Source organism: Stegostoma tigrinum, chromosome 1 (assembly GCF_030684315.1).
Source record: "Stegostoma tigrinum isolate sSteTig4 chromosome 1, sSteTig4.hap1, whole genome shotgun sequence".
Lineage (NCBI taxonomy): Eukaryota > Metazoa > Chordata > Chondrichthyes > Orectolobiformes > Stegostomatidae > Stegostoma > Stegostoma tigrinum.
In genome coordinates, this window is record NC_081354.1 from 76,993,654 (window position 1) to 77,013,170 (window position 19,517).

The 19,517-nt window shown below is 39.8% G+C and overlaps 1 protein-coding gene across 9 annotated transcripts in view; it reads left to right on the forward strand.

Annotated features, from left to right (window-relative positions):
* Positions 1-19,517, forward strand: part of shroom3 (shroom family member 3) — a 402,329-nt gene that overhangs the window by 333,918 nt on the left and 48,894 nt on the right. Inside the window, exon 1 of one of the 9 annotated variants that reach the window (XM_048531887.2) lies at positions 4,422-4,481. The exons of the other annotated variants lie outside the window; for them this stretch is intronic. The gene's annotated coding sequence lies outside the window, so the exon portion shown is untranslated. Of the gene's footprint in view, positions 1-4,421; positions 4,482-19,517 lie in introns of those variants that run through there. 9 annotated transcript variants of the gene reach the window in all.

A 19,517-nucleotide genomic window follows, 5' to 3' on the forward strand; every position in this document is an offset into this window, starting at 1 on the left:
TGCAATGTGGCACTCTTGGTGTTCACTGAATTGTGCACTTGGGTGGAGTTCAGACTTTCAAACCATTTGAGGACTAATCTAATGAATTCTGTTTTTACAAGCCCTTAACTCTATATATGGGATCCCTGTTTACTTCTGTAAAGTAACCTTTGTTTGATACAGAGCAGCTAATTACTTCAAACCAAATATATTTAATTTAATAAGCAAAGGCTTCAAAGCCCTGTTTTAAATACAAATCAAATAAACAGATTGGAAGGGCGTATTTTAAAGAACCAAACAACTGAATGCTGCCAAGTTTGTGGCTTATCTGAGCTCAATTGTTAAACTGTTTCTGTGTGAACCACTTGCACCAATGTTTTCCATTTTGATGCAGAATAAATACTGAAAGTGACGGAGCCTGTAGCATCTTTGCTGACTGAAATAGCCTGAAATTCATCAGAAGGTAGAATTAGAGTTTGGAACCTCTTTCTGATTGCCGCACATGGAGTAAATCCACTTCCCCATCATACTATAATAACAATTAAGACTTTACCTTAATTTTTCATTCGTTACTTTACTTTGTCTTGAGGGATAACCACTTCACACCAGAATAATTTCCTAACCATGGCATTAGTATGGGTCTGGACTTTGAAGGCAGTCAGTAAATAACAGTGGTATTTATTTCCCCCTCTCCTGAAGCCACTTCAAATCTGGCGCCAAGTTAAGAGTATCTCCAGGCTTCAAGCAGCAGTGATATCAGCAAGCAAGATTAAAGAAACCCAGACAGCAAGTCAGCTAGTTAGAAACACTGAGCCCAACTACCTGTAATTTTAATTAAGAAATTCTCCAAATGTCATAGCAGCTTTTCACAGCCACTGAGATTGTTCAGTAATAATTGTGAGGTTGCTATTCTGTTAAAAAATCGAGTTGTATCTCATTCGATAAGGTGTAGATTTGTCAAGGCATTTTGCAGCAAGACCAACAGTGTAATGGAGCAAGTTCTCATCTGATCAATTTTCTATTGATTAGTAGTGACTCAGTACTGTTGAAACACTATTCATCAGCAAATCTGAATTACAGCATTATGCAACATGTGTGCAGACTCCAGAACTTCTGTCAGTTTCAATAGAATGAAGATGGCAAATGCTGATATTTTCACCATCATTACCTTTGCAAAGTTCAGACCACAAAATTTACTGATCAATTTGGAATGTAATTGAGTGGAAGCAATGATAATACTGATGCTGTGTCATTAAAATTAAATATATCCACCGATGCATGTAATATGGAAACAACAGAGGTTGTTCTGATGTTATGCTCTTCCGAGTCTGATGGTACCTGTAAGTGCCTGAACATATTTCATAATCAGAAAATGGGCTCATTAAACACATTCTGCCCATAGTTTATAAATAGTTTAGCAAAATCTGTTTGTTCTAAAATAACATGTTGTGACAATCTTTCAGATTTATCTATGATGCTAGTTTTTCTGTGCAATGTATATATATAAAGGTCCCAGTGAATAAAAATCGTTACTTCTGTTTTCTGAGGCACTGACAGCCCCTCTTGCTCTGCAATGTCTTTACACGCGAGGAGGTCACTCTCTTCCCAGTCTCATGATCAATGTGCTCAAATATGACCATAAACTATTATGCCCTTGTATTTAAATGTATGCCCTGCACAGTGCTTTCTCCGACAATCATTCAGCTCTGATTAAAGAGTAATCTAAACTCAACGTTAGCATGCTGTCTCTCAATGGATGCTGCCTGACCCACTGATTTCCAACATTTTTTGTTTCTAGAACATATTCCTCCATTTGCAGTAATTTGCTCCTCCAGTCATTTATTCCACTTGAATCTGGGTATTGTTTCTAGCTGAATAAATGCTGTTTAAAAAGTTAAAGCAAGATTTATTGTTTGATTCAGGTACCTTGCAAATTTTCAGTTTGCCATAAAGAGAGATGATTGGATGTCAAAAAGGAAGAAAACCAATTAATTGGAACAAACCAATGGTGCATATTCATGGAGTTATTCTCATCTCAATCAGTCCAAATGTAAACAACTGTCATCTTGAAGCAGCATCCATTGCAGAAATCTTATGATACTGAAGCATGTTTTTGTCACTGAGCAAATGAAATGATTAAAACTATATCAAAAAAGCTGTTACTTTAATGCACACCTTTTCTCAATATTAATTGTAGAATCGTATGTAGGTGTATTTTGTAATGAGGTTGCAGTGCATCGCTTTAGAACAATTCGCTGCATAGAACCTTGTTAAATTTGCATTTTTGATCGTATTTATAGATATAATGAAAGTTGTCATGAAGTGTTCACAGATTCTATAGTTAACATTTAGCCTCCTATGTTACCACATTCCTTAAACGTAATCTTGGTGCAAAATAGTTTAGAGACCAGGGATAAATCATACTGATTGAAACTGTCTCTTGAAAACCCTCTATCTCACCACCCCACTCTCATTCTTTAGGCACCACCTTTTAAATCAAAGTTTGATCTTCCTAACCTCTACTACTTAGGGTTTGGCATTTGTAATTCCTACACCTGTGTGAAGTGCCTCCTGACATTTTTTTCTGCAATGTTTGCCAATTAAGTGCAAATTGCTGTTGTTATGATTTGTTGTTATGGGCACAGAGGGGGTGTGTGTGTGTGTGTGTGTGTGTGTGTGTGTGTGTGTGTCTGTCTCATTTTGTTGTGTCATCACATGCAGCACACTCACTTGGTTAGCTGTCTTTTTCAGTCTGCAATTCCATAGGTCTCACATCTCTCTGCAACAAAGGTTTTCAAGTGTGTTTCATTCTGGCACCGAGTTTCATGTCAAGGTGTCAATGCTGAGAATAGAATAAATATCACCTCCCCACAAACACAAGTAATGTGATTGACTGCATTAGAACAGATCTAGGGTCAAGTTCACCAGCTGGTATTTAGGCGATTAATCCACACACACATTCTTCACTAAGATGGAATCTGTTACTTGTAATCACTGCCTTCAATCATTGCTTTCTTGAGGGCTAGTTAAAGCAATAAATAAAACACTGAAAATAGATGCACTGCGAAGTGTTTAAGGTTGTTAATCATCGGTGACTACAGTAGTTTTGTGTGACAAATGATTGAACCTTTTTGAATGGTTTGCTGAAAAATTCTTTAAAAAACAAATCAACCTTGGAAGAATTTAGTTACTGAGAATCTAACCTTCTGCAATATCAGTAAACTCTTTCATGTCCCACTGAATGCATGACATCTGCCAAATGAGCTTTTGAAGCTTTACTAAGCTATAATTTTATAATTCATGTTGCTGTAAAGTCCTGCCATCTTAAAATTGTTTTGAAGGTTGAAACAATTTTTCTTTGGGCACTTTAGACCAATGTAAAAAGAATTAAAAAGGCAATGAATAATTCAACAAAATAAGCCAAAGACAACAGAACAGTTGTCATTAATTTCAGAACAGATTTGGTTGGAAATTGTTCTTTATTTTCCCTTTTTCCTCCTGTGTTTAAACTTCAGATGGATCCAACAACAGTGTCAGTTTGTATTTTCACATAGAGCATTGTCTTTGAGAGAGTTGGATGCCAAGAAAGGAATGAGGGAATTTAGCAAAAGTTCCAGGTGATATTTGAAGATAGGAAAAGCAAATGCACTCTGAGTTTTTTTTTTAGAAGAAAATGCCAGAAGGTGTGCAGTGACTGCACGATCAGATAATGGGGAGCCAGAAATAAGCTAGAATAAAGGACTGTCAAGGAGTGCAGGCAGGGACATCTGACTGGAGAAGATTCTGCAAAAGGAGTGAATCAAAGCTGTGGATTTGAAAGCAAGTTCAGTTTCAATTCTGACCTGTGGGAAAGTAGCCAGCAGAATAGTCTTATTGATCATTTTCCCCACCACGACTGAGCAGAGGCCACCATTGCCTTTCTGGTGACCTACAGGAGAAGTGAATTCTGTGAATTGTGTGGGGGAGGGGTATTTTGGGGGAAAATGTGCACATCTGTATTGTACAATACTATGCATCGACACATTGATTCTCCCAAAATAAAGCACCACATTGTTTCCATCATTATTGACTGTGCTGAAAATGCCTCTCACTTTACGTGGCAAGGAAGTATCCTAGCTGCTGGCTCTGTTTTCTGTTTGTATAATTGTTTTGCTTTATTTCTTCACTCAGTGAATGTATGATAGCCTCCTGTTTGACTAGTTGCTGCTCATCAAACAATGGCAGTTTAACAATGCCCTTCGATATCTGACCTTTGAACTTGAATCTTTTTCTCTTGCAGTTTTCTGTTTCTAATATATTCAGGCTTAACAATGCTGTGGAATGCCGCTTCTCTGCAAATCTTTGCGTCCTATTTGTTTTGACAGAGACGCATGCCCAGACAAGGGCAAGGCTGAGCTCATAGCTTCTCTGTCTCTCCCAGACCAGTATTCAGTGTGGCTGATCCATTTTGGAGGAAAGCAGCATGGCATGGAAGAGTTAGACTGCAACTGAAAGAAAAACAGGTGAAGTAGATGCTTGTGGGTTGGTACACACAAAGAAGTAACTTCAGCTTTAGCTAAAAGGCAGCAGGCTGTAATTTTTTTTTTGATGTATATTGTTTTATGTATCACCCACATTGACTCTGTTAAGGCACAGAATTCTCAGAAATGCAGGAAGACCAAAAAGCTGATTTAAAACTTGATTGAAAATGCAGCCACCTAAGAGAGAATGTGAGTTGAAAGAAACTAAATGTCCTGTAGACATTCAAGTAAAAGATTTTAAAAGTCAGTGCAGAATCTAATTCCAATTTTTATTGTATTCCAGCCCGCATTTGTGAATGAAATAAATGTGTGGGAAATAATTGCATTTTTCTATATGCAAGAATGTCCAATGACCATCTATTTTTTAAAAAACTGATTTTTTTAAACTGCATGTAATGTGTGCAGGTTTAGTTTTTTAATTGTGTAGTTCCAATGACTCCTCACACTGAAGCCTGTATTTAGGTAGATAAAATGTTTATTGTGATATACTTTTTGTTAAATTGCTGTTATACTTGTATCCTTGTCGTCAGAGTCTTGTGTGCCTCGGTGAGCTAGCGCAGCTTAGAGTCAGGTTTGGATTTCTTCCTGCTGCTTGCTTTGAAACGTGAGTTCCTCCCTTTGATGTAACTGAGCAGAGGAGAGTCCGGTTCTGCTGAATGAAATACTGAATGTTTGTGGATGTGTTTTCTAGTGCTACTACAATATGAGCCTCCAAAATACAGATTATGATAACAAGTAGCTCTGACAAGCCTTATTTCTATCCTTGTTCCTCACCCCGACTCCATTTCAGGAGTTTTGTACAGCATGGGGAGTATACTATTATGGAAAAAGAAATGAATGAATGAAAATAAGAATGAAAGCATGCAAGGTTGTGACATAAACTAATTTAAACTCCTTTAGTGGTGGAGTATATTCTTCATTCGTTTAGCTTTTAAACAGGCAAACCTTTGAATATTTCCTGGAATTTATTGCTCGTGAAGGGGAATTATCAAAAAAAGTTGAAGGCTTCCTTCTTTCTACACTTGCCTTCCTTAATGATGTGACCACGGCAATGAATCAGAAATTTATAGAAACTACTCTTTTACATTGAACTGCAATTCCTTGTATCTGAAATCAACAGCTGCTATTTATATGGTGCTTTTGACATACTAAGTGCCCCAAGGCACCTCAACAGGAACATTTAAAAACAAAGTCGATAGCCAAGCATACATGAGGAAATATGCAGTCAAGTGACTAAAATGTAGGTTGAAGAACTAGAATTTAAGGAGCCTCTTAAAGCAAGGAAAGGAGGCAGAGACATGAAGGAAAGGTATTGCAGAGCAACAGAAGGTACAGTTTTGAATCATGAATCATGAAACATTTAAAATCAGGAATACTCAAACAAAATGAAAGCTCTGCTGATATCTGAAAGTTGTGGGACTGGAGGAGAAATTAGAGATATAGAAGATTGTAGCCATGGAGAGATTTGCAAGGAAATATGAGAAGTTTAAAATCAGTACGTCATTTGACCGGTTAAGTCTAAGTGTACAGGAACATTAGGGGAATAGGCCTTGGTGTGAGTTCACATATGAACAACAAGTGAACTCCATTCTACTGGGGATAGTGTGTGGGACACCAGTCACAAATGGTTATAATGGTCGAGTCTAAATGGAGCAGGCATGAACAAGGGTTGTAACAACAGTTACCAGCTGAGGCACACGAACAGAGTTGTGTGATAATATTGTGACAGTGATCGATGGTCTTTGAGATGGGATGGAATTGAGGTCAGAAGCTCCACCTAGGTAAATTGTAACCTTGGCGTTACATGCAATTAGACTTATTCACAGATTATTTCTGAGGAAAGGGATTTGGCAATAAGCACGTGCCATTTTGGTCCTTCAAAACATAGAAGTTTCCGAAAACCTGCAGTCAGTTTGGTGGACTCCAGTCTTAAATCTGACAGGAGAGCACCAGAATGACTACAATTTTGGCAGAGTCCCAACCATGGTTTGAGAATTCCACATCAGCTTAACAGAAGTATAACCCGCACCTAACCCTACAAGGTCATCCGTATATAAAGTACTCCGTGTAACTGGTGTTGATTGGCACTGTTGATTCCAAAGACTAGATTTTACAGCTATGTCACTAGTTTTTTTTGATATAGTGGACATAGGCCACCTCCTTTCTGCTTATCCTGTGGTATAGGGGGAAGTGGGTAAAGCATCCTTTAGACAGGCCGTCCACTCTTGGGCTTATTGCAGCCTTTAACTGCCTACGTAAGTGGCAATTAAGGGTTTTTCATTTCAACCCCATTACCATAATATGATGGTCAATGGCAGATAGACCAGAATGTCAAGACTGTTTTCAAAATGGCTTTTTGAGGAGGCAAGAAGGAAGGGTCTCTCATTAATTGAGGGAGCTCTGAACACTCTGAGAGCAACACCTTTTGAAGATGCTCCACTTATCCTTGTTCCTCCCTGACTCCCATCACCTACCCTACACTCTCATCCCTTCCTACTCTAAAAGTTCATTACTTACTAGACCCTGGACAGGGCCTGGCAGGCCAGATTTAAAGAACAGTCAATACATCATACAGTATCCTAACCTTTATTAAATGGGGCATAGAGTCAAGTATAAAGAGGTGATGTTAATTTTTGTATAAGACCCTTGTTACATCTCTGTGTATTATGTAGAGTTCTGGGTGCCACATGTTAGGAAGGATGTGAATGCATTGGAGAGGGTGCAGAAGACATTTACACAGATGCTTCAAAGTGTGAGAAAAGATGGATCTCTTCTCCATCGAGAGGTGAGGGCTAAAGATCTGATAGAAGTTTTCAAAATCATGAGGCTGGATAGTGTAGCCAGTGAGAAAGTGTGCCCTCTTGTAAAAGGATCAAGAACATGAGGGCACAGATTTAATATCATTTGCAATAAAAGCGAATGTGATTTGAGAAACTCGCATCGCAGATCACAAAATCTTTTGACATGACAAGTGGCTCAGATTTGGGAAACACTGCCTGGAAATGAGACGAAACTTTCAAGAGGGCATTGGATGATTATTCACAATGTAAAAAGGCAAGAGAAAGACATGAAGTCATGAAGCTCATTCAGAGAGCAGTTGCAGGCACAGTAGGCTGAATGGCCTCCTCCTGCACCATAATCCCTCTTAATGATTCTGGTTGCCAGTTTTCCACTTGAAGCTTCCTTTGCCAAACAATTCAATTGGTTGAAAGCCATTGAGGATTGTAGTTCCTTTAGGACTTCTTGTCCACCTGAATTGCAGAAGGCTAAAGCTCGGCTTGTTTGGGGTCAACGCTGTCATGTTCGGAGTGCAGGGGATGGGTGCTGGTGGTTCTTGCATGATCTATCACACCAGCTCACCTCTTCAGTTGGCAAATTCCACCAGAGGATGTGGCTTCACTCACAGGGACCACTGTGTGCCAAGTACCATGAATTACATCAGACAGTGGCTGCCACTTTGCAGTATTTATGCTGAGGAAAGTATCCAACTCGCTCTCAGCAGATCTTTAGAACTGAAATCTCTAAACCTGGCTTCAAATCTGAGAAACTGCTTTTCTCCTTCCCCTTTGTTTTCTTCTGGAAGGACGAGCTGCTATTTATAGAATATGTTCATTTGAGCAACATGTTTCCAAGACACAGTAGAGCTGCTGTTTGGCCAACACTGTTGTGCTTTTCTTTCTCCAGCTAATTTTGGTCGCTAGGATGATGTATGAGCAGTTTGTTTTATCATAAAAAGATTTAAATACTGTAATAAATAAAGGCGGGTTTAGGAAAAAAGCAATTCTTTCGGAGCAAGGGCTTGATGCCAAATGAGTGCTATTGAAGCAATTGGACAATTAAATGGTTAAGAATTGCAAGCATTGATTTTGCACAGCCTTTTCATTGCTGCATTCCATTTCAATTCCACACTAACCAGTATCTTTAGTTGTCACTTTAGCCCTTTAGCTTGGATTCAAAGTGCATTTTATTACCAGGCGGGAGGTCGAGGCATGTGAACTATGAAAGCTATGTTACAAACCTGCCTAGCTTTGTGAATCCATCATCATAACCATCAATCTACATTTTATTGATGAAGGTCCTTAATAATCCTTTGTTTTGGAAAAATCTGAAGAGTACTTATTAGTTCTTGACAGTTTTATCTTGACTGTACCTGTATAAACAGATGTACCTTCCAATATATTGCAAGCTCTTGGCAGTCTGTTACAGCATAATATGCAGGTAGTGTAAGATTGTGATCCATTTTAAGCTTAATATATTCACAGTGATGTAGTTGGTACATGTTAATTTACACTTGGCAGATTGGACTTTACTAAATCAGAAGTGATGTAGTCACTTCACTGCAGAGCTAAGATATTCCAGCAGGCTGCTTTTAAAAAAATTCTACTTTGTAGGACCATGGGAATGGGAGTAGGCCCTTTTGTCCCTTGATCCCATTCTGCCATCCAATTAGATCATGACTAATCTGAACCCTTGTTACCTGCCTTTTTGCCATAATCCATTCATACAGCATCCTAACATTTAATTCTTTAACTTCTGAATTGACTCAATGTGTGCACAGCCTTTTGGGAAAGAAATTCTGAATTTCCCTTAGCCTTTCTCAGAAAACTAATCAAGGCACAGTTTTAAATATTATGCTTCCTTGTTCTGGGTCCTGTCAGTAGAAGAAATAGTTTCTCTTTGTCTAGCCTGTTCAATTATTTTTAAAAATGGAACACGAAGTGCATGTAAATTTTCCTTGTAATTTAACCCTTCAAACCCAAGAACAAACCTAGTAAATCTGTGCAGTATTCTCTTCAAGGTCTATATATTGGAGTCATAGAGACGTACAGCATGGAAACGGACCTTTCAGTCCATGATGGCCAGATAACCTAAATTAATTTAGTCCCATTTGCCAGCATTTGGCCTGTATCCCTCCAGACCCTTCCTATTCATGTACCCATCCAGGTGCCTTTTTAAATGTTGTAATTGCACTAGCTTCCATCACTTCCTCATGCAGCTCATTCCACAAATGTGCGACCCTCTGTGTGGAAAAAGTTGTCCCTTAAGTCTCCTTTTTTTAAAATCTTTGCCCTCTCACCTTTAAGCCTATGCTCTCTAGTTTTGGACGCTCCCATCCTAGGGAAAAGACCTTTTGTCTACTTATGCTAATCATACCCCTTTAGTATTTTATAAATCTCTATAAGGTCACTCCTCGGCCTCTTACGCTCCAGTGAAAATAGCCCCAGCCTGTTCAGACTCCTCTTCTAGCTCAAATGCTCCAACCCTGTCAACGTCCTTGTCTTTTCTGAACCCTTTCAAGTTTCACAGCTTGCTTCCTATAGCAGGGAAACCAAAATTGCCTGCAGTGGTCTCACCAATGACCTGTGCAGTGCAACATGACCTCCAAATTCTCTTATTCAATGCACTGACCAATAAAGCCAAGCATATCCAAAAGCCTTCACTATCCTGTCTACCTGGAACTCTACTTTTAAGGAACCATCAACCTGCGCTTGAAGGTATCTTTTGTCCAGCAACACTCCCCAGGACTTTACCTCTTCCTGAAGCTTCTACCCAAAGTGCTTGTAGTATTCTAACTGTAAAAGAAAAAGCATGTTTTGCTCAAATTTATATTCCTACCCTTTTGAAATAAAGACTAAGCCATCAGCCTTTTTGATTACTTTAAGTATGGTTGCACCAATGTTCAATAATCTGTACACCTGGATACACAAAGCTTTTTGCTTCTCCATAACTCCTTGTTGCTCACTGTTCAGAAAATTTATTGCTTTGAGTTTGTCTGACTTGCTTCTCTCACTTTTTTCCACGTCGAATTCCCTTTGTTATAGATTTGACCATTCACAAAAGCTGTCGATATCTCTTTGCAATTTCCTGCTGCAATCCACAAAATTTACTGTCACTTAGTGTCAGCTGTTAAACTGGATATACAACTGTATTCTTTCAATTCATTAATATGTACAATGAAAAGCGGAGGCCCCAATACAGATCTTTTGGCAAACGCTTCTTAATACATCCTGGCATTCAGAGAACTAACTCCTGCACTCTTTCCAACTTTTGCAATTAATTACCAACCCATGTCACACTATTAGCTTCAGGTTCGTGTGCTTCTGTTTTTGAAGATTTGGTAAAAAATCTCTCACCTGAACTTAGGACTGAGGAACAGAGCTATTGCCATTCAGCCCCTCAAGCTTGCTCTGCCTTTCAATGAATTATGCTATCTGTTTATGTTTTGAATTCCAAATTCCTGTCTACCCGCACAAATATTCAATTACCTCATTCTACCACCCCCTGAGACAGTGTTTCAAAATTGCACAACAGTGAGGAAAAGAAATTCTCCTTGCTTCTGTCCTAAAAGGACGACTGTTGATGTTAAAACAGTGATCTCTAATTCTGGACTCTCACACCTAGATACCTCTGCACTTCTGAATTCTTAGTCCCTCTCCACTTAAGTAATATGGTACTTTTTTTTATTCTTCCTGTTAAAATGAACAAGTTTATATTTTTACACATTATACTCCATCTGCCAGATATTTTTTCCATTTCCTCAACCTGTCTATCCATTTGCAATCTCCTCATGCCCTCTTCACAACATACTTTGCTCTCACTTCTGTGTCATCTGGAGCGTAGGAGGCTGAGGGCTCTGTGGTCCCTGTAATACTCTGAGTATTGTAGTGTTAGTGTCTCTTTCTGATGACCTCTTCTGTAACCGTGCCATTTATAAGGAAGTAAATTGGCTATGCTAGATTTTTTCCAGTTTTCTATGCACAGAACGTGGATGGAAGTTTTTCCCCATGTTATTGGCTGGATTCTAATGCCATGGCTTAATGGGACAGCTGTCTTGTAAGAAACGAATTGGCTTCTGATCACTTCTGATCCAGTGATATCCACTACATTCAGGAATTTATGGTTGAGCACAACTTTTGGCTGATCCTAATATGCCTTGTAAAAACAAAGTTATCCATTTGAGACTTTCGATTTTGTGTCAGTGCAGTATTAGCCAGATAACAGTATTTTCCTGTACAATGTTCCCTGACTAGGTAACAAAGAATTTGAAACTGGGAAGCATTGCTCCAGGAGGTAGAAGTGATTTTATCTTTTCTTGTGTAATGGACTGGCCTAAACCTTGGTTCAGCAAAACTTTAATAACCACCTTTGTGTCATCTTTGTTCTCATTGTGTGTAATCATTGAGGCGCTAACCAATGCATATTTTAAATTTGTTCTGATTCCATCCTTTTGATCTGCCCATAACATCATTGCTATTACATTATCCCAGTTGAACAATCTTTTGTGTGCCAAGTATTTGTGTAAAATGGATGTTTGCTCCATTTGAAGAATATAGTGGGTTTTTGACATTGAAGGCACAAGACAGTAGCTGGGGTGTCTCATCCAGTATTTTAATGTTGTCTGGACTTCAGAAGAGATGTTTCTATTGCAAGGTTGCATTCTTTCCATTTCCCTTCCAACCCCTGGCTGTAATACTTTAATCATGATGCTTTCTCAGTCTCAGCACATACCAGCAGCAACTCCAGTCAGTTTAGCTGAATAAAAAATGTTAAATCATTACACTGTTGCGCAAATCCAGGACATCTAATTTTGTCCATAACGAGGAACTAAGAAAACGTTCTAGTTAAGAGAAATTCCCCAATTGTTTATTTGTTTAAAAGCCATGCAAATATGATGTCCTGGTTGCAATCTAAAGATGATCAGTGGGGTAAGTGATCAAAGATCAGACTGCGGAAGGTTGCATTTATGTTGTGCTACAGAGATTTCTCTACTTTTCTTTTCACTTCTGTGTCCACAATAATGTGGTTTTTAGGGGGAATGTTTTAAATGTTTTACAGGCAATAAATGCAAGCAGGCTTTTATCTCACTAAATCAGAAGAAGCGATCTTGCATACTCTCTCAGCACCCTGAAATGTAAATGCTTTGAAATACTTACTCGTGCACAGCCATGCATTCAAACAAAATTAGAACTAGAGACAAAGCATACATACGGGCTATTAGCTAAAGTACTAGAAGTAAATCACACAAACAAATTCACGGTCCTTTTTAAGATATTTGCAATGCAAGCTGGATGGATTGCTTCTCATCATTCTGTTGGAAGCCTCCAAGTATCCAGACATGCTTGTAACCAAGTTTCTGTAGAGGCAAACCTGTTGTTGATGTATCACTGCTATTCTCTCACTGCCTGTGTTACATCATAGAATTGTTATAACATGGAGGAATGCTCTTCAACCCTTTTTGTTCATGCTGTTCCACCTCAGGACCAATCCATGTCCTGCTACCCCCTGCACTCTCCCCAGATTCCTACAGATATTTTCCAAGTTTCAAAATACAGGCAGGCCTTCAGAAAGGCCGTCTTGGCAGCTTCTGAATTCTGTCTGAGGGTTGGCAGGCCTGACTGGTTGCAACTGCCAACCATTCCCCACTTCTCACCGTTTCTCACCGTTTCTCTCCCCCCCCCCCCCCCCCCACCAACACCAAAGAGTGAAATTCCCCTGTTTGCAGGTTTGTTGACCCATGGTGGGCCATTGTTGCCCAACTCCCGTTACACACAAAAAATCCAGACCAAATTCTCTGTCTATTCAGAAACCACAGCAGAAATCACTTGACTTTCCGATAACTAACTATTTTGATGGGACAGAATGCTGATTGCACCTTGTTTGTTCCATTTTAAAAATTATACAGATTCCACTGTCCAGTCTTTACAATAAAAAGTGATTGTCACAACTGCCACTTTATTGTTTATACAAATCAGTTTTCAGGGCAAAGTGATATGCCTGATGCTAAACCCTCTTAAGGAGGTAAATTGCACTGATCTGAATTTTCCAGTGTGGCATATAAATTAAACTACCTGAGAGAGGATCGGTTTTTCAAGTGAGTGTTCGTTCACGTGTCTGTCATTTAACTGCTGGTATACACATCAAAAGATGAGATTTGTAAAAGCAAGAAACTCCATTTTTAAGTCAGACATAAAGGTCAAAGCCATGAATCTTCTTGAGCATGGACTCGAATGTGGATCATTAATCAGCCAAAATATCCACTTTTTGTCTTTTATTGTGTTTGTTGTTAGGATTGCAGTAAGTTTGTTTTCTGGACCATTAATTATTGTAACAGGTCATTAATTCGGACTATTCTGAACATTTTCTTTGTCAGGTTGGAGTTACTTACTTTATCACAAGTTGCCTCTATGCATCGGCATGGACGTTATAAGATCGTCAGTGGGTGCCAGAGGCTTACCATCTTGAATGTTAGAGTTGCTGTACATATTATCGCCTGTAGCCATTAAAATTACCCAATCGGGGCAGAGGCACTTTCAACAAACGAAGGTCGCAAATTTCTAAAAGAATGCAATAAACACTATTTGATAAAGATGTCAAGTTGTTTGACAAATCCCCCACAAATGCAAGACGTTATTTCTGTTTTGAATCTTTTGCTTTTATTTTGCTTCGCTTTCCAGTTGAAGTTGCCTATCTCCATGATCTGGAGTGCTTGGTAGAATTCCAAGTGTTACTGAGGCCACTGTGCATCTGAAAGGTTGGTGTTTTGTTTCTGCTTTTGATATGCACTTACTTTCAAACAAGACTATTCAATTTTTTATTTGGCCATGCCAAGTTCAGTGACCATGGGCAGGTCTGTTTCGAACGCAAAGTCAGCAGTTACAGTCCAAATATCACAGTGCTGGACATTTGTGCCTTGTTATAAATGCGAAATAACAGTTTTGCCCTCGAGCATAAAATTTATAGGTAGTCTCCAATTGTTGACAATACAACTTCTGGAGTAAATTCACCAATTGCTCTTTCCTGTGCTCAAAGGAAGTAGGTGTTGAGGATTTTTCCACTTCACTCCTTTTTGAGCCTGCTGTCCACACTGAACAGTGAGACATCCTAGTATGAGCATGATTGAAACAAATGAATAAGGCACATAGTTGCACCTCTGTCACACTGTTTACGTAACATCGTTACAATTATGCAACCCTTTCTTGAGTCTTTTCCCTATCCAGTTGTTTTAACTACAGAATTGGAAAAAAAAGTTTTGTGAAGAAATTCCTTAGACTGTTTCAGGCCAATTGACGTACAAGAACCTGCTGTGAAAACTCTGTTACTTTTATTCCACAACAGCAGCAAAAACAAGCCTCAACATTCTTAAAAAGTCAATTTGCCCTTTTGAAAGAGAGAGTCAGTCTACTCCTTCAGTGAAACAGATCAGATCTTCTGTAAATCTTACTCTGTCTGGTCTCTGAAATCTTTTCTTTTAAGTTCATTTATGCGACGTGAGTGTCACTGTGATACTTAAACCATTGATGCTGACTTTGGATCCTAGGACAGTCTTGCACATGTTCAATGAACTTGGCAGGACCAAATTTTGTTTAAAAATGAAGTAGTCTCCTTTTGAAAGTAAGTGCATACCAAAGGCAGAAATAAAACACGAGAGAAACCTTTCAGATGCATCGTTGTAAGCACCTAGTCGCCCTTGAGTAGCTGGTAGTGAGCTGCATCCAAGAACAGCTGCCCTAATGGACGTACTTCCAGGATTTTGAGCCAGCAACAGTAAAGGAACGATGATTTATGCCGAAGTCAGAATGGTGAGTGACTCGGAGGGGAACTTGCAGGTGGTGGCATTCTCCTGTACTTGCTGCCCTTGTCCTTCTAGGTGGAAGTGATCGTGGGTTTGGAAGGTGCTATCTGAGGATCTTTGGTGAATTTCTGCAGTGCATCTTGTAGTTAGTGTATACTGCTGCTACTGAGCGTCGGTGGTGGAGGGAGTTGTTACTTGTGGATGTGGTGCCAGTCAAAGGGCTGATTTTTTTTTTCCTGGATGGTGTCAAGCTTCTTGAGTGTTGTTGCAGCTGCACTCATCCAGGCAAGTGGGGAGTATTCGATCCTATTCCTGACTTGTACCTTGTAAATGGTGGACAGGTTTGGGAGAGTCAGAACATGAGTTATTTGCCACAGTGTTCCTAGGTTCTGACCTGCTCTTATAGCTGTGTGTTTCTGAGGCAAGTTGAGTTTCTGGTCAATGGTAACCTCCAGAATATTGATAGTGCTGGATTCAATGATGGGAACACCATTTAATGTCAAGGGACAGTGACTAGATTGTCTTGTATTGAAGATGATCATTGCCTGGTATTTGTGTGACACGGATGTCACTTGCCACTTCTCAATCCAAGCCTGGATATTATCCAGGTCTTATTGCATTTGAACACAGACTGCTTCAGTATCTGAGGAGTCATGAATGATACTGAGCCTTGTGCAATCATTGGTGAACACCCCCACTTCTGAGTTTGTTTGGAGGAAAAGTCATTTATAGAGCAGCTGAAGATGTTTGTGCCTGGAATACTGCCCTGAGGAACTCCTGCAGAGATGTCCTGGAGCAGTGATGACTGACGACCATCTTCCGTATGCCAGGTATGACTCCAACCAGCGGAGAATTTTCCCCTGATTACCATTGACTCCAGTTTTGCTCCTTGATACCTTACTTATTAGTTTTGCTCATGTTGTTTATAAAGAGACGCAAAATAGGCAAAAACATGTCCAGCATGGGCACATTAAATCCAGCCCATTGTGAATGTCAATGGAAAAAGTATGGAATTAAATATGGGTGACTTCCTAGATCTAATCTCACTAACTTGTTTAAAGAAAACTGACATATTAAACTTTTATAGTTAAGCTTTAAATCAATGTTTGGCTGACTGCCTTCCTTCCCTTAGTGAACTATTCATGGTCATTAAAGCAGGTGAGGATGATCTGTTTTTGATGGTATATCCTCACCGTTAACTGTGCAAACTGTAGAGGTGTGGCAAGGAAGAAAGTCTGAAGATAATTCTGTTAAAGCAGAGAATTGTCTCCAGCTGTCTACAGCTGCATGTTGGGAACTTAACTCTAGCTAATGATCAATTCATTTTGCCATTAATGAACTCTGACTCAGCCTCCTACTTTGGAGCAGTGACATAATGTCAAATATTAACTTACTGTTTGTTTTGCAGACTGGTCCCCAAGTGATTTATTGTTATTGTAGCCTTTGGAAACACTTACCTCACAGGCGTGTTAACTTTTAATGATGTAATTTTAGTTGCACCAAAGGGACTGACTAAATATAAGGAAATGCATTGTCAGTTTTTTTTCTATAATAGTCAGTATTTTGACATTGTACGGTAATGCAAAAAATGGGTGGTACCAAATTAGCAGAATACTTTATGATTTTACTTTCTATTAAAGTAGATGAAAATAACAAGTCTAAAATTTCCCCTGTGCCTTCTCGACAATAAGTGATGCTTAAAAAGATTGAAAACTGATCTGTCTAAAAATATTTTGACATTAGTTGCAGTGCTGTGACACTTGTGACAGGACACATGTGCCCATTTTATTTCTTTGTGCTGCCTAAAATACTTGTTTAGGCTTGTCTTTATTGCATCACATTTGTTTCGTTATTGAATGTGCCCAGCCTCAGAAGTAATCTCTGTGTGATCTGTTCACCCTACTCCCTAGACAGATTATCACTGCTATGACACGTTGAATCCCAAAAGCCATTAGACAGCAGAAAGTAGTATGAACTACATCAGTCTTTTTCAGGACTGTTTACATAGACTGCTCTTTTAGCTTGTTCATCAGACATCACTTCAGACAATCTTCAACCTGTACTTAAAGTTGGAGTTACTGCAGACTTTCTATTAGAAAGCATGCTTTAAGTTCAGATTTCAAGTTATTTCTTGAAGAGTTACTATGCTTGCCCAATTTTGCACTTTTCTTTTGCTTACAGATAAGAGTATCTCAAAACTGCAACTGAACAGGTGAACTCTGTCACCACAGCTATCATTGTCACATGCTCAATAATGCTTTTAGATGAAGTCAGATTGAAAAATAGGTGAAGCGTAGATCTACAACCACGTGCTTTAGGACCATTCACGTGGTCCCAAATGACAGGGGAGTTTTGAAAGAGACATTTGGTAGTGGTAGGTTCTGGGGCCTTTGAAGGACAGGCAAGAACATTGGAGAAGCTAACCTCGTTTTAAGGAGGAAGATGCACTAGTGGTACCAAGGTGAGATTTGTTGATCGATGTTGCAAAATTCTGTACTGTAGAGTGCTAACGATGTTGGGTCATTAAGAATGTTCACGGCTAAGGTAGTCAGATTTTTAATCAGTAAGGCAGTCGAGGGGAATGGGCAAAAGGCAAGGGAGTGCAGTTGAGGTCTATCAGATTGGCTGTGATCTCAATTGATGGAAATCACACAACGTGCCAAATGTCTCTTTAATTTACTCGTGGGGTATGGGCATCACTGACTGAGCCATAATGCCTATCCCTTGCTGCCATTGAGAAGGTGAGCTGCCTTCTTGAACCACTGCAGTCCATGTGCTGTGGGTAAACCCACAATGCTGTTATGAAGAGAATTCCAGGATTTTGACCCAGCGACAGTGAAGCAACAGCCATCTATTTCCAAGTCAGGATGGTGAGTGGCTTGGAAGGGAACTTGGTAGTGTTCCCATATATCTGCTGTCCTTGTCCTACGATGGAAGTAGCTTTAGATTTGGAAGGTGCGTTGAGGATTTTTTAAAATTTCTGCAGTGTACCTTTATAGGTAGTACACACAGCTGCTTCTGAGCTTCAGTGGTTGAGGGAGTGAATGCTTGTGTATATGGTAACAATCAAGTAGGCTGCTTTGTCCTGGATGGTGTCAGCGTCTTACTTGCTGATGGAGTTGCGCACATACAGGCAACTGAGGAGTAATACATCACACTGCTGACTTGTGCCTTGTAGGTGGTGGGCTGAAGTTGGGGAATGAGGGCGTGAGTTACTCATAGCAAGATTTATTCCAGTTTTGCATGGGTACCTACATACCACATTTGGTTGAATACATCCTTGATGTCAAGGGTTGTCACTCTCTCACTTCCCCTCTGGCATTCAACTCTTTTGTCCATGTTTGAACTAAGGCTGTAGTGAGGTCGGAGCTGAGTGGCTCTGGCAGAAGCCAAACCGGCTGTTGCTGAGCAGTTTATTGCTGAGTAGTTGCTGCTTGATAGCACTGTTGATGGCACCGTTCGCCAGTTTAATGATTGAAGATAGACCTGATTAGGCAGTAATTGGCTGGATTGGATTTGTCCTGCGTTTTGTGTACAGGATATACTTGAGCAACTTTCCATATTTGTTGGGTAGATACATAGAAACATAGATAGGAGCAGGAGGAGACCATTCAGCCCTTAGAGCCTGTTCTGCCATTCATCGCGAATATGGTTCAATAAACTAATCCTGCTTTCTCCCCATGGGGCGGCAATGACCTTGTGATATTATCGCTGGACTGTTAATCCAGAGACCCAGATAATGTTCTGGGAACCTGGGATCTCTTCCCACCATGGCAGATGGTGGGATTTGAATTCAATAAATATCTGGATTTAAGAGTCTAATGATAACCGTGAATCCACTGCCAATTGTCGGGAAAAAACACATCTGGTTCACTAACGTCCTTTAGGGAAGGAAACTACCATCATTACCTGGTCTGGCCTACGTGTGACTCCAGACCCACAGCATTGTGGTTGACTCTGAACTGCCCTCTGGGCAATTGGGGATGGGCAATAAATGCTGCCTGGCCATCAACATCCTCATCCCATTAACGAATAAAGGGGAAAAAGAAAGCTTTGGTACCCATTTGCCCCAAGTGCTATATCTAGCCGTCTCTTGAATGCATTCAGTGTTTTGATATCAACTACTCCCTGTGGTAATTAATTCCACAGGCTCACCACTCTTTGGGAGAAGAAATGTCTCCTCATCTCCATTCTAAATGATCTACTCCGAACCTTCAGACAGTGACCCCTGTTCTGGACATACCCACCATCGGAAATATTCTCCCTGCATCTATCCTGTCCAGTCCCGTTAGAATTTTATAATTCTCTATGAATCCCCCCATCTCCGCCAACCGCCAGACCAACCATTCATCTGAACTCCAGCAAAAATAATCCTAGCCTAGTAAATCTCTCCCTGTAAATCAGTCTTACCACCATCCCTGGAATGAGCCTGGTAAACCTTTGCT